Below are 12,017 nucleotides of genomic sequence, written 5' to 3'. Positions count from 1 at the left end.
ATACGAATGGCTACCCAGCCTTTTTTTTTTTTTTTTTTTTTTACTACTTCTTAAAATGTACAAGTGTTTTCAAATGTATGTCACATAGTATATTTCACAATAAAAATAAAAGTTAATACATTTCCAAAGCATAGTAACAAGAATGCATTGTTTAACCTTAGAAGAGAGGGAGAATAAAAACAAGGCTCCAGCACCATATGTGTCCTTGGAGACTTCAGATTTTGTTTGCCACAGTTTACAAAGCAAAGGAAAAATTTCACTGGATTCTGCTCATATTAAGAGATATTATTTTTCTTTGTGGGTTGACTATTACAAAGGGTATCACTGATTCATGGGAACACCTCTTTACCATCACAAAATCTGGAGGTTGTAAGGAATCTCAGTGGGCTTATCTTCCAACACATTCGCTCTCCAGATAAGTGAAATCCCTTAGCTTCCAAAAAAGAGGCTGTCTCCATCCTGCTCCCAGATGTTATTACTAGTCACCACTGTCACAAAGGGGCAGAGCCCATTCTTCAATTGTCTCATGACAGTACTAGAGAGAGGATGAATTTATATCAACCAGGATCTGTAAAAGACCCAGTATGTACCCAAAAAGATGCTAAAAGCTACAGAGAAGCACAATGCTTTGGTCAAAGAAGGTACCCCATAAATAGGTACGTCAAAAGTACAAAGCAAGGTTTCTGCTCCTCAAGGATTCTACATATAAGGAAAAATAGCCAGAAATTCTATGCTGACATTTAATGAATTTGGTGGAGTTTTGGGGCAAAGTGTACAAAATAGAAAAGATAGGAGGGAAAGAGAAATAAGAGCAAAGATTTAGGTAGCATGGGGTTAAATGAAAGAAGGACTAAGAGAGGAGTTAAAAACTGAGTAAAGAAACCTTTCTAGGAATTTCTCCAAGGAAATCTATTGACATTTTTACAGGTATACTAATTCGTTCTACATATTTTACCAGTCATAATTATATTGAGGGAAGAATTTCCATCTCTCTCACAAAGAACTTTTGAACCCACTGAAAGAAAGGGAATAGTAAGTAGTAGGAAAAAAGAAACCTTTTAAAAACTCAATACAAATTCTTTAAAACATTAGCTTCTTTAAATGGCAAGACACAAATTTTCTCAAGTTTTTTTGTTTTGTTTGTTTTGGGTACCAGGGATTGAACTCAGGGGCACCGCACCACTGAGCTACACATGCCCAGCCCTATTTCATATTTTTTTTTAAGAGGTGGTCTCGCTGAGTTGCTTAGCAAATGCTTTTGCTGAGGCTGGCTTTGAATTCTCAATCCTCCTGCCTCAGCCTCCTGAGTCACTGGGATTACAGGCATGTGCCACTGCACCCAGCAAGTTTTGTTGTTTTTGTTTTTTTCCTGGGAATTTAACACAGGGACAATTGACTACTGAGCTCCATCCCCAGCCCTTTTTATCTTTATCTGAGTTGCTTAGGGCCTTGCTAAATTGCTGAGGCTGTTCTTGAATTTTCAATCCTCCTGTATCAGCCTCCGAAAACCACTAGGATTATAGGCATGCCCAGCAAATTTTCTCAAGTTTTAAAGTTCACTAAAATAAAAATAGACCCCAAATATTAACAAGGAAAGGATGCCATAAAATAAAATTTTAAAAATTTTACAAAATGACTGTGACCTCAAGCCGACACTAAATTAACAGATATCTGGGGTGGCATAAATGATGGAAACAGGGTTTCTAAAGGGTTGGGAGTGTAGCTCAGTGGTAGAATGCTTGCCTAGCATGCATTCTAGGCCTTGGCTGGATCTCCAACACTGCAAAAGGAAAAATAACAATAATGATAATGATAAGGAGAAGGAGGAGGAGGAAGAGGTGGGGAAGCAGAAGAGTAGAACAGGGTTTCTATTTCCAGTTAGTTTAATGGAAGAGGACAAAGCCATATGCAGAAGGAAAAGAACACTACAGAAGAGACTCAGTTCCAGCCTTAGAGAGATGAGTGAAGATGATGGGCACAGGCCTGCAATCCCAGTGACTAGGGAGAGAGAGGGTCAGGAGGATCTCAAATTCAAGGCCAGCCTCAGCAACCTAGTAAGACTGTCTCAAAATAAAAAGGACTGGAGATGTAGTGGTACAGCACCCCTGAGTTGTTTTCATCCTCCATTTAGAGAAGCTATATATTCATTAAAGTATAGTGGACAAAACTCTATATATCTGCAATATACAAATGTCTGTGCATTGTGAAATGATTAAATCAAGCTAACTGACATGCATCACTTCACATACTTGTTTTTTGTTGTGAATACAAGAAAGTTTGTAGAAGAACAAATGAATTTGTTATTTGATTCAACAGAGCAAAGGAGGCTAAAACCCAAGGGCATGCTGGGGGAAGCCCAGAACAAACTGAACTGTGCTAAGATACATCAGAAAAACTCAGAATGCATCTGAAGCAGGGATCAGAAAGCAAGGCTGCAGGGGGGAGGAGAGTGGAACTCCCAGTCTGACTTCCAGCAACTGCTGGGCAGAAAATGGGAGGTCTACTCTCTGAAAAGAACAGTGAAGAGAGACTGGACGAGGCAAAACTAGGAGCAATCCACCTGTCTTAACAATATGAGAGGGGCTCAGGAGATAGCTCAGTTGGTAGAGTGCTTGCTTTGTAAGCACAAGGCCCTGGGTTCGATTCCCCAGCACCCCCCCAAAAAAAAAAAAATATGAGAACTGGGGCTGGAGTTGTGGCTCAGTGGCAGAGCGCTTGCCTAGCACGAGTGAGGCACTGAGTTCAATCCTCAGCATCACATAAAAATAAGTAAAGGCAATGTGTCCATATATAACTAAAAAATATATTTTTAAAAAATGGGAATTAAGAAAAAGTTGATATCCTGAAGGTGTCCCCACTCAGCCCCCAAATGCTGCAGCCAGATTTATAAGCCCTGGCCAACAGAAAAACACCAACAAATACTGACTGCTAGCAGTGACCTCTCTAAAAAGTTGGGTCCCTGGCTAATCACCTCATAATGAAGACTACAAGGCAGGGAGCTATGGCACACACCTGTAATCCCAGCTACTCAGGAGGCTGAGGCAGGAGGATCACAAAATCAATGCCAGCCTCAGCAATTTAGTGAGACCCTGCCTCAAATTTAACAAGTAGAAAGGGCTGGGAGTACAGCTCAGCAGTGGAGTGCCCCTGGATCCAATCCCCAATCCAGTAATAATAATAATAATAACTACCACCACTGGTTAACTTTTTAGAAGTTGCACTTTGGCAAATCCAGCTTTCAGTTTTTTAGAGGCTCACTCCTGAATATATTTTAAAAACCCAAAGCTATATATTTAAAGAAATTCCCTAAATGAAAGACCAAAACAACTGAAGGTATTTTAAGGAAATTGAGAGAGTAAATGAAGCTGAATAAACTAAAAAAAAAACCTTTATAATTAACATACTCAGAGGAGTTATTCCATCTATAAAACAAAGAGTATTAAAAAGCAACATTCAGATAAAAAAATTAAAAATATGACAGCAGAAATACAGAACTAAATAGAAGGTCAAGACATTTCTCAGCGAGTAGAACCAAGAGACAAACTGATGGGAAATATAAAAGATGAGAAAATTAAAGAACTCTTCAATCCAGACGTCTGAACACAGTAAGTTTCAAGCCAGGTTTGGTGGCGCAGACCAGTAATCCTCATGATTCAGGAGGCTAAGGAAGGAGGATCACAAGTTTGAGGCCAGCCTCAGCAACTTAGTGAGGCCTTGTCTCAAAATAAAAGATAAAAAGGGCTGGGGATGTGGTTCAGTGGTGAAGCACACTTGGGATCAATCCTCAGTACTAAAAAAATAAATAAGTGTCAGAGAGAAAGAATAGGGAAAGCTAAGGGTAAAACAGAGGAGAGAAAGATCAGTTTAAATTTTAAATTGAAGAAAATCTCTCAGAAATGAAAAAAAAAAACTGTTTCCAAATTGAACAGGGCCACAGAATGCCCAGCGAAATAGACACGATAAGGCCCAGAGTCAATCAGGTTACTGTAAAAATTTCAGAACATCTCCAGGAAAGCAAAAAGAATCAAGAATCAGAATAGCATTAGACTTCTCATTGGCAGCAACAGATGCAAAGGAGCAATGCCTGCTGAACTCAGAGAAAATCGCCTCCAATCTAGAATTCTATAACCAGTTAAACTAAAAATTGAGGATTAGAGAAAATGATTTTTTAAAATGAATAACTTTCACACCTGCAGATTTACAAACAATGTACATCCCATGCACCTTCTGTCCAGAGCTTCTAGAAGAGGTGCTCCACAAAATTAAGTAGGAATGACAAAGGAGGAAGACATGAGTCCAGGAAACAAGGGGGTTGAACACAGGAAGCAAAAGAAATTCCCAGGACGTGGAGGAAGTAGATCCCAGGAAGAGAACTGGCAGATCTAGAGAACAGCCTATCATAAATTTCAGAACACAGTTGCTTCACATTTTGGTCAGAAATGAACACACATTAAAAAAAAAAAAAAAAAAAAAAAAAAAAAACTGTATTGGATCCTTAGGGAAGGGAAGCACAAATACTTCAAGTCTGTTGGAACAGGCGAAGAGCATTCTGAGTCAGTCACTCACCCATTTCTGAAGGCTGAAACAAGCAATAGCAGGACCCATGCACAAACCCAAAACGATGTCCAGCTTCCTCTAAGACCCTAAAAACTGACAATTGAATTACAAAATATGCTTTTCTCTATAACTCCAAATACTTTCAAAAATAAGAAAGCTATATTTTCTATTGCCCTTTCATAGCAAAATGAGTGAGAGCATAAGGTATTTGTTAATCAGATTCGATATCACCTACTAATAATGAAGGAGTATTAAAACCATAATTATTCATCATGTGTTAGGGTCAATGTGAGAAAGTAGCCAGAAGATGTGACTTGTTATTTACTCCATTTTCTGACATCTAAGTAAACTGCAAACAGAGAAATAGCAAATTCTGTTATTTTTTGACATTCTATTAATTTCTGACCATGGAAGATTTTTTTTTTTTAATTAAACTAAACCAAAACTACTTTGGTAAAAAACACTTGCCCTAATTTTTCAGCATAACTGAAGATGAGAAGAGATTATTAACAAGGTGGTTTAACTATAGCATACCAATTGCTTTTAAATAGAAAGTTAAAATATTTTATTTCATAGTCTCCTAAAATCAGGAAGAAAATTTTACTTATTCATCTGCTTAAGATTTTCTTTCCTTTTTGTTTTTCTTTTTGAGACAGGGGTCTCAAAACATTGCCCAGTCTGACCTGATCTTGAATTTGTAGGCTCAAAAGATCTTTGTTTCAGTCAAGCACAATGGCACACACCTATAATCCCAGCAACTCAAGAGGCTGAGGCAGAAGGACTCCAAGTTCAAGGCCAGATTCAGCAACTTATTGAGGCCCTGTCTCAAAATAAAACATAAAAAGGCTGAGAATATGGCTTGGTGGTTAAGCATCCCTGGGTTCAATCCCTGGTACCAACAGCAACAACAAAAAATATCCTTGTTTTAGTCAATTCCCAGTACTACAACAAGATAAAATAAATAAAATAAAATAAAAAGGACTGGGGATGTAGCTCAGAGGTAGAGTATCCCCAGGTTCAATCCCTAGTACTGCAATTAAATAAAATTTTTAAAAAATACAATTCCCTCTTTCAGGCTTATAGATGGAATAAATTGACTTTATAAAAAGATACCACATCTTGCTACATCAATCTAAAAGCACAATCTCCATCAAAATTACAAAAGGGGTCTCAGGTTATAGCTCAGTGGAAGAGCACTTGCCCAGCATGCAAAAGGCCGTGGGTTCAATCAGAGGATGAAGAGGAAAAGGAGAAAAATTATTCAATGTATATTAAAATCTTAATGAGAAAAGTAAACTATAAAGCTAAAAATAAATAAATAAATCTGGGAGACCTAAGTTCAAGAAGCACTAATAAGGAACATAGACATTAACGCTAAAACTTTATAGATTCAACTACATGAAAAAATTAACAGATGATACCTAGGAGCGATATTTGCATGGTTCAAAACCAATCAGGGATTTTATATTCATAAAAAATCAACAAGAAAAGTCAATCTTGTTGATTCTATGAGTCAACAAAAAAAAAATCCGAAAACAAAGAATATGAAGAGGCAATTCACAGAAAAGCAACAAACAGCTAACTAGAATAAGAAGAAATGCTCAAATTCATTGATAATTAGATATACATACTGAGATAGTACTAAATGGTAAAAGTTAGAAATGTGGACAATACCAAGTGTTGAGAAGTTATAGGAACACAGTGCTCATGGGGGATACACTGATACAATCAATCAGCACCTAACAACTCTTACATCATAATGGCACTCATGGGTCTGGCATCCCAGAAATTCTCAATATGTTCATAATGGACACATGCAAGACCATTACTGGTAGCATTGTTTATGGTAGCCTGCATGCCCACTGCTATGGGAATACTATGCACACCATGGAATACTATGCTGCAGTTGGGAACAATTAGCAAATACTATATTCAGCATAAATAGCTAAAACAGTGCTAAGTGAAGAGTTAAAATCAGAGTAGAATCTATGGCATTTTTATAGGGAGAATTCTACAGCCAAATTCTACCAAAGTGTGGTATAATGAGCTATTTTATAATTAAAGAAACATATACAAAGAAATCACTAAGTATTTTACAAAGATACATATAGAATCAGGGACAAATATCAAACACATTAGAGAGGGTACCTGTGAGGTGGGGGAGGAAAATGGGCAAAGGACAGAGCTAAACAGAAGGTCTCTGAACAATGATGCCAGACTGTACCCAAATCAAGGAGTATAAAGTTCATATTCACAAATAATACTTTTCATTCATGCATACATTAATTATTCAATTAAAACTTATGAATACCTCATGAGCACCAAGAACTATCTTTGAATGGAAACTTTTATATCTGAAGGCTTTTGTTGTTGTTCTAATTAGTTGTACATGACAGTAGAATGAAGGCTTTTTTAACCTCAAAAAGTGTTCTTTTAGGGGGAGGAGGTTGGTTCTGGGGATTGAACCCAGAGGCACTTCAACACTGAGCTATATCCCCAGCCCTTTTTATTTTTTATTTTAAAGACAGAGTATAACTGAGTTGCTTAGGGCATTGCTAAGTTGCTGAGGCCGGTTTCAAACCTTTGCAATCCTCCTGTCTCAGCCTCCCACACCACTGGGATTACAGGCATGAGCCAAAAGATATTCTTTAACTGACATAGAATATATAGAATATTTTTATAAAATGTTTTAATCAAATGTATTACATCTGAAGTTCTTTAAAGGATAAGTCAAGATACAAAAAGAATTCTAAAACTCTACATAAATAATATTGCCACACTTCAGTCCACACATAAGACATCTTTTTTCATGGTTTTCAATGGAAAAACAGTTAATTACTTTATGAAGGAGAAAGTCTTTTTTACTTTGTTTGATTTAATTTTCCCCAAAAGATATTTCAACTGCTTAGGAACCTTCTCACCAGATTTATGTTTTCTAAAAGATTTCACAAACAGACTGCTGGCTGCCAATGTAGGTGTTGTAGCTAATATGCTCATTACACCACCCTGCTAACAAAAACTGATAAACATGCAATGTCTATCCCACATCCCCTGTGCACAGAAAATGAATGGCGTTTTCCAAAAAACGATATCTGTCTCCTCCTCTCCCCTTAGGTCTCATAATGAAATGACACAAATCCTAAATCTTAATTTGTATACATAATATTGGTAAAAGAAAACTAATAGCAACATATAGAATATCAGCTGCCTAAAAAGACTGAAATTGCAATATTTTAGTATTTCAAAGTTTAATAATAAGTATCAGTAGGCAGGAAGATCCAAAGGTGAAGAATAAGAATATTTAGGGGGGAAGGGAAAAAATAACAGAATGAATCAGACAACATTACCCTATGTAAATTTATGATTACACAAATGGTATGCCTTTACGCCATGTACAAACAGAGAAACAACATGTATCCCATTTGTTTACAATTAAAAAAAAAAATATTTAGGCCAACTACCAGTATTATTTGAAAAACTTTAAACTGCATGATGTGGCCAGGCAGGGTGGTGCACACCTGTAATCCTAGCAACTCAAGAGACTGAGGTAGGAGGACTGCCAAGTTCTAGGCCAGTTTCAGCAATTTAGCCAGGTCCTAAGCAATCTAGCAAAACCTGTTTCAAAATAAAAATTAAAAAGGGCTTAGGGGGGCTAGGGTTGTGGTTCAGTGGTAGAGTGCTTGCCTAGCATGTGTGAAGCATTGGGTTCAATTCTCAGCACCACATTTAAAAAAATAATAAAGATATCATATGCATCTACAACTAAAAATATTTTCTTAAAAAAGGGCGGGGGGCTTGGGATATAGCTTAATGGCAAAGCACCCTGGATTAAATCCCTAGTGCCAAAGCAAAATATAAAACTACATGATCTGTCAGTGGGGTAGGTGGAATCATCACTGTACATAATAAAAGGTAACAGTAATTTATACAGGCTTACAAAAGATAATATTCTCAATGGTGCTTACTGTCTGCCAGAAACTATTCATACATTTTATATGCATTATTTAAGTGATTTCTCACAACTACCCAAAGGACTAGGTACTAATTATTACCCCCTCTTACAGATAATTTTCTGAATCAAATGCAGGTTCTTTACCATTACCTTTAAAACCTCCACCAATTGGTCTTAGAATCTACTATATGCCCTCTTTCTGCCATTCCAGTCCTCATTTCTGACTCAAAACCTTGACCTAGTATTCTTATGAATGGGACAGCTCTTTACTTGCCTGATCTCTTTCTCGTCTCCTGCTACAGGAAGTTCTTTCATGAAAATGTTCTCGGTTAAATAACTCATCCTTGTGCTTGTTAAAATTAAGCACCGTAAGCATACAGAGTAAAAAATGAACCTTACGTTTTACAAAATAGGAGTATTCTATATTGTTTTGTAACATGACTTTCTTTTATTTCCTTTCTTTTCTTTTTTTTTTTTTTTTCTTTTTTCTTTTTTGGTGGTACTGGGAATCGAACCCAGGGACTCATACATGCTAGGCAAACACTCAAGCACTGAGCAACATTCCTAGTCCTTTAAAAATTTTTAATTTGAAACAAGGTCTCAGTGTCTAGCCTCAAATTTGTAATCCTCTGGACTCAGCCTCCCTAGTGGCTGGTATTACAGGCATATACCACAGTACCTGGCTATAATGTAACTTTTTAAAAATAACCTATGGATATCTTTCCACATAAGCAAATAGAGATCTATGGATTTGGAACAGATAAATGGCTTTCCATTGGGTGGACCTATCATCTGTTGTTTAATTAGTCCCTGACTGGCAAACATCATCTATTTGCCATAATCAACAATGCTAGAAAGAAAAACTTTATATTCATATTATTCACACAAGTGTATGATTATATAGGACAAATTCCAAGAAGCAGATATGCACATTTTAAATTCCAACAGACATAGCCAAATTTATTTCCAAGAAAACTTACATCCCTGCCAATGGTATATGAGATTTCCAACATTCCTACAAACCATCCACTATTAACTAACATCAATTTTTTAAATTTTCCTCAATTTGATAGGTAAAAAGGTGTAATTACATGTTTCATTTTATACTTATTTAAATGATTGAGATTACTGAATTTATAGCTTAGGTAGATTTTGAATTTAGTATTAGTTATACACTAAGCTGAACTGCCTATGGAGAAAAAAATTCAAAAATCACATTACAAGTGTAATTGGGAAGACTGGAAATGCTTAACCAATTTGGGTTTTGAGCATGGAGTAGACAATGATGCCAACTAAAAATGAGACAGATGTCTTAAGGTACACTTACCTTTCATTTGAAATGCATTGCTATAAGTTCTTCAGAGCTATGCTATACACTGTAGAAACATTTCTTTTTATATATATATATAGTACATGAATAGTCATGTATCCACTTTCTCATCTTCACTTACAACACCCCTCTGAGTAGTTCACTTTGACAATATTTTACTTTTTTATATAGCATTGTTTATTAATCTGACATTTGACCTCTTTAGATATTATAAAGTACAAAGGTACAATTAGTGCCCAGTCATGAGCATCCAATAAAATTAAGATATAGGTGGCTGTATTAGAACATAGAAAAAAGAGAGTAAGAGAAGTGTTAGCAAGAGCCACATAGAGGGATGTTCTAGACATTTTGGTTTATTTTAAAAAAACACACAGCCCACATACTCTATGAATGCATGCATAAATGAGGTGACTTCTGTGCGTGAGTGCTGATTCACTGTCAAGGGCTCCATGTCTATGACTATAATGCTATTAGCAATGACAGCTGAACCGAGCTATTCACACATTTTCTTACCTGATTTTCTTTGTGGCCATCTCCAGGTAACAATTTTTGTCAAGGAAAATTTAATTAGCTCTAACAGGAATTTTGACCTTATTATCCTGATAAATTAGTATCCACAACTGCAAAAATAAGTAACACAAATTATCTGGCATTCTAAAATAGTTTAGGTTCAAAAGAGATAAATCAGTAAACTTCTGTCTACCCTTATTTAATAATTTTCAACTGAAATTTATATTCACAAAACAAACTGATCCTCGATATTATTTAAAAAGTCAAACACCCTGGCTGCTTTAATACGCCCACATCCATCCAAGTGAACATATGACAGATGCTACACATCTTCTTTCCCATGTCAGATTGAAGAAAGAGAGCAGGAGGCAGGAAAGAACAGGATCCCAATGTGACAAAATGCTAAAACCAAGCTATACATTATCTTCTGGTCACTCTCAGCTGTATTTTGAAAAACCTAACACAAAGGCTGGACCTCCCCTTCCTTTGGAAAGATATGGAGTGTCACAGAAAAGCATCTCCTAGCTAGCAACAGGGCTGCTGCCCCATCGATTACACAACTTCCCCAGCAAGAGAAACACTGCTGGGTGGGTTCTAAAGACAATGCCTGGGTCTTCGCATTCTGATGATGGGAGGGTACAGTGAAGACCAGCTTCCTGGGTTCTGAATTATGCTAGACTGCCTTGTTAATCCTCCCCAAATCCCACAATGTGGGGGTGGGAGTGGGAGACAGAATAGAAAATCCCAAATTGAACCAGGGACAGTAGCTCTGGGTTACAGAAGGTCCTGACATTCCTGTTTGATGAGGAGATGGTGAAGACGGGGAAACATACACACGAAAACCTTTAAGAACACAACATAAAAATGAATTTTATCCCTGATCCTTCGATGTGCTAACCAACATCTGCCCCTAATCATTTGCTAGCCCTGGATGCATGGAAGGCACGGAGTAGCAGGCATTTTCACACAGTGAGGCTGGAAAAGATGCTACTAGAGTGTAAATTACTAATTAGCTCAAAAGAAGACAAAGAGAAAATACCTGTCACAAAATGGTGTTTACAACTTGACATATAATAAAAACAACCCTGAACATTTCAGAAGAGTGCCTTACTTTCCAGACTTCTATTAACATGTGAATGGAAAAGGAACAGTATTATAGTCTTTATAAACTGCCCATGTCTCAGAAACAATAACACATGACTAGAAACAATGCTTTCCAAATAATTTGTAATTTTCCCGTCCTTATGAAAGGGAAGTGTTTTTAATTATTACAATCAGCTTTAATAAAGAGCTATATTTCATAGCTTTGATAATAGCTTAAACCGGGAAAGAAAAGGAAAAGCAGCCCACAAGTATTGTATTTTACATTTGTCAGAATACTGCTAATATTCCTTTTACTTAAATTGGACAGGCGTTTCTGTAGATCACAACTTTATCAAATAGATAGGCTATCATTTCAATTAAGATTATAGATGACTGGAGGCGGGTCAGTTAATTTCTTATATGATCTCAATCAAAAAGACTCAAAATTTAGGCATTTTGAAGGCATGTATGGAATATTTGTTAAGATATTTCTATTGAGCCGCTCCTCATCCATGAGGCAAACCTATTTGTAGTAAATCAACTTTTTTTTTTTTTTCCGCGGTGCTGGGGATTGAACCCAGGGTC

General features: G+C 36.6%; 1 protein-coding gene across 7 annotated transcripts in view; it reads right to left on the bottom strand.

The window, feature by feature from the left end:
• Usp49 (ubiquitin specific peptidase 49) overlaps nucleotides 1-12,017 on the bottom strand; it is an 82,474-nt gene that overhangs the window by 66,668 nt on the left and 3,789 nt on the right. The gene's annotated exons all lie outside the window — the stretch shown is intronic.

Source organism: Sciurus carolinensis, chromosome 7, assembly GCF_902686445.1.
Source record: "Sciurus carolinensis chromosome 7, mSciCar1.2, whole genome shotgun sequence".
NCBI lineage: Eukaryota > Metazoa > Chordata > Mammalia > Rodentia > Sciuridae > Sciurus > Sciurus carolinensis.
This window is presented reverse-complemented; position numbering and strand designations above follow the sequence as displayed.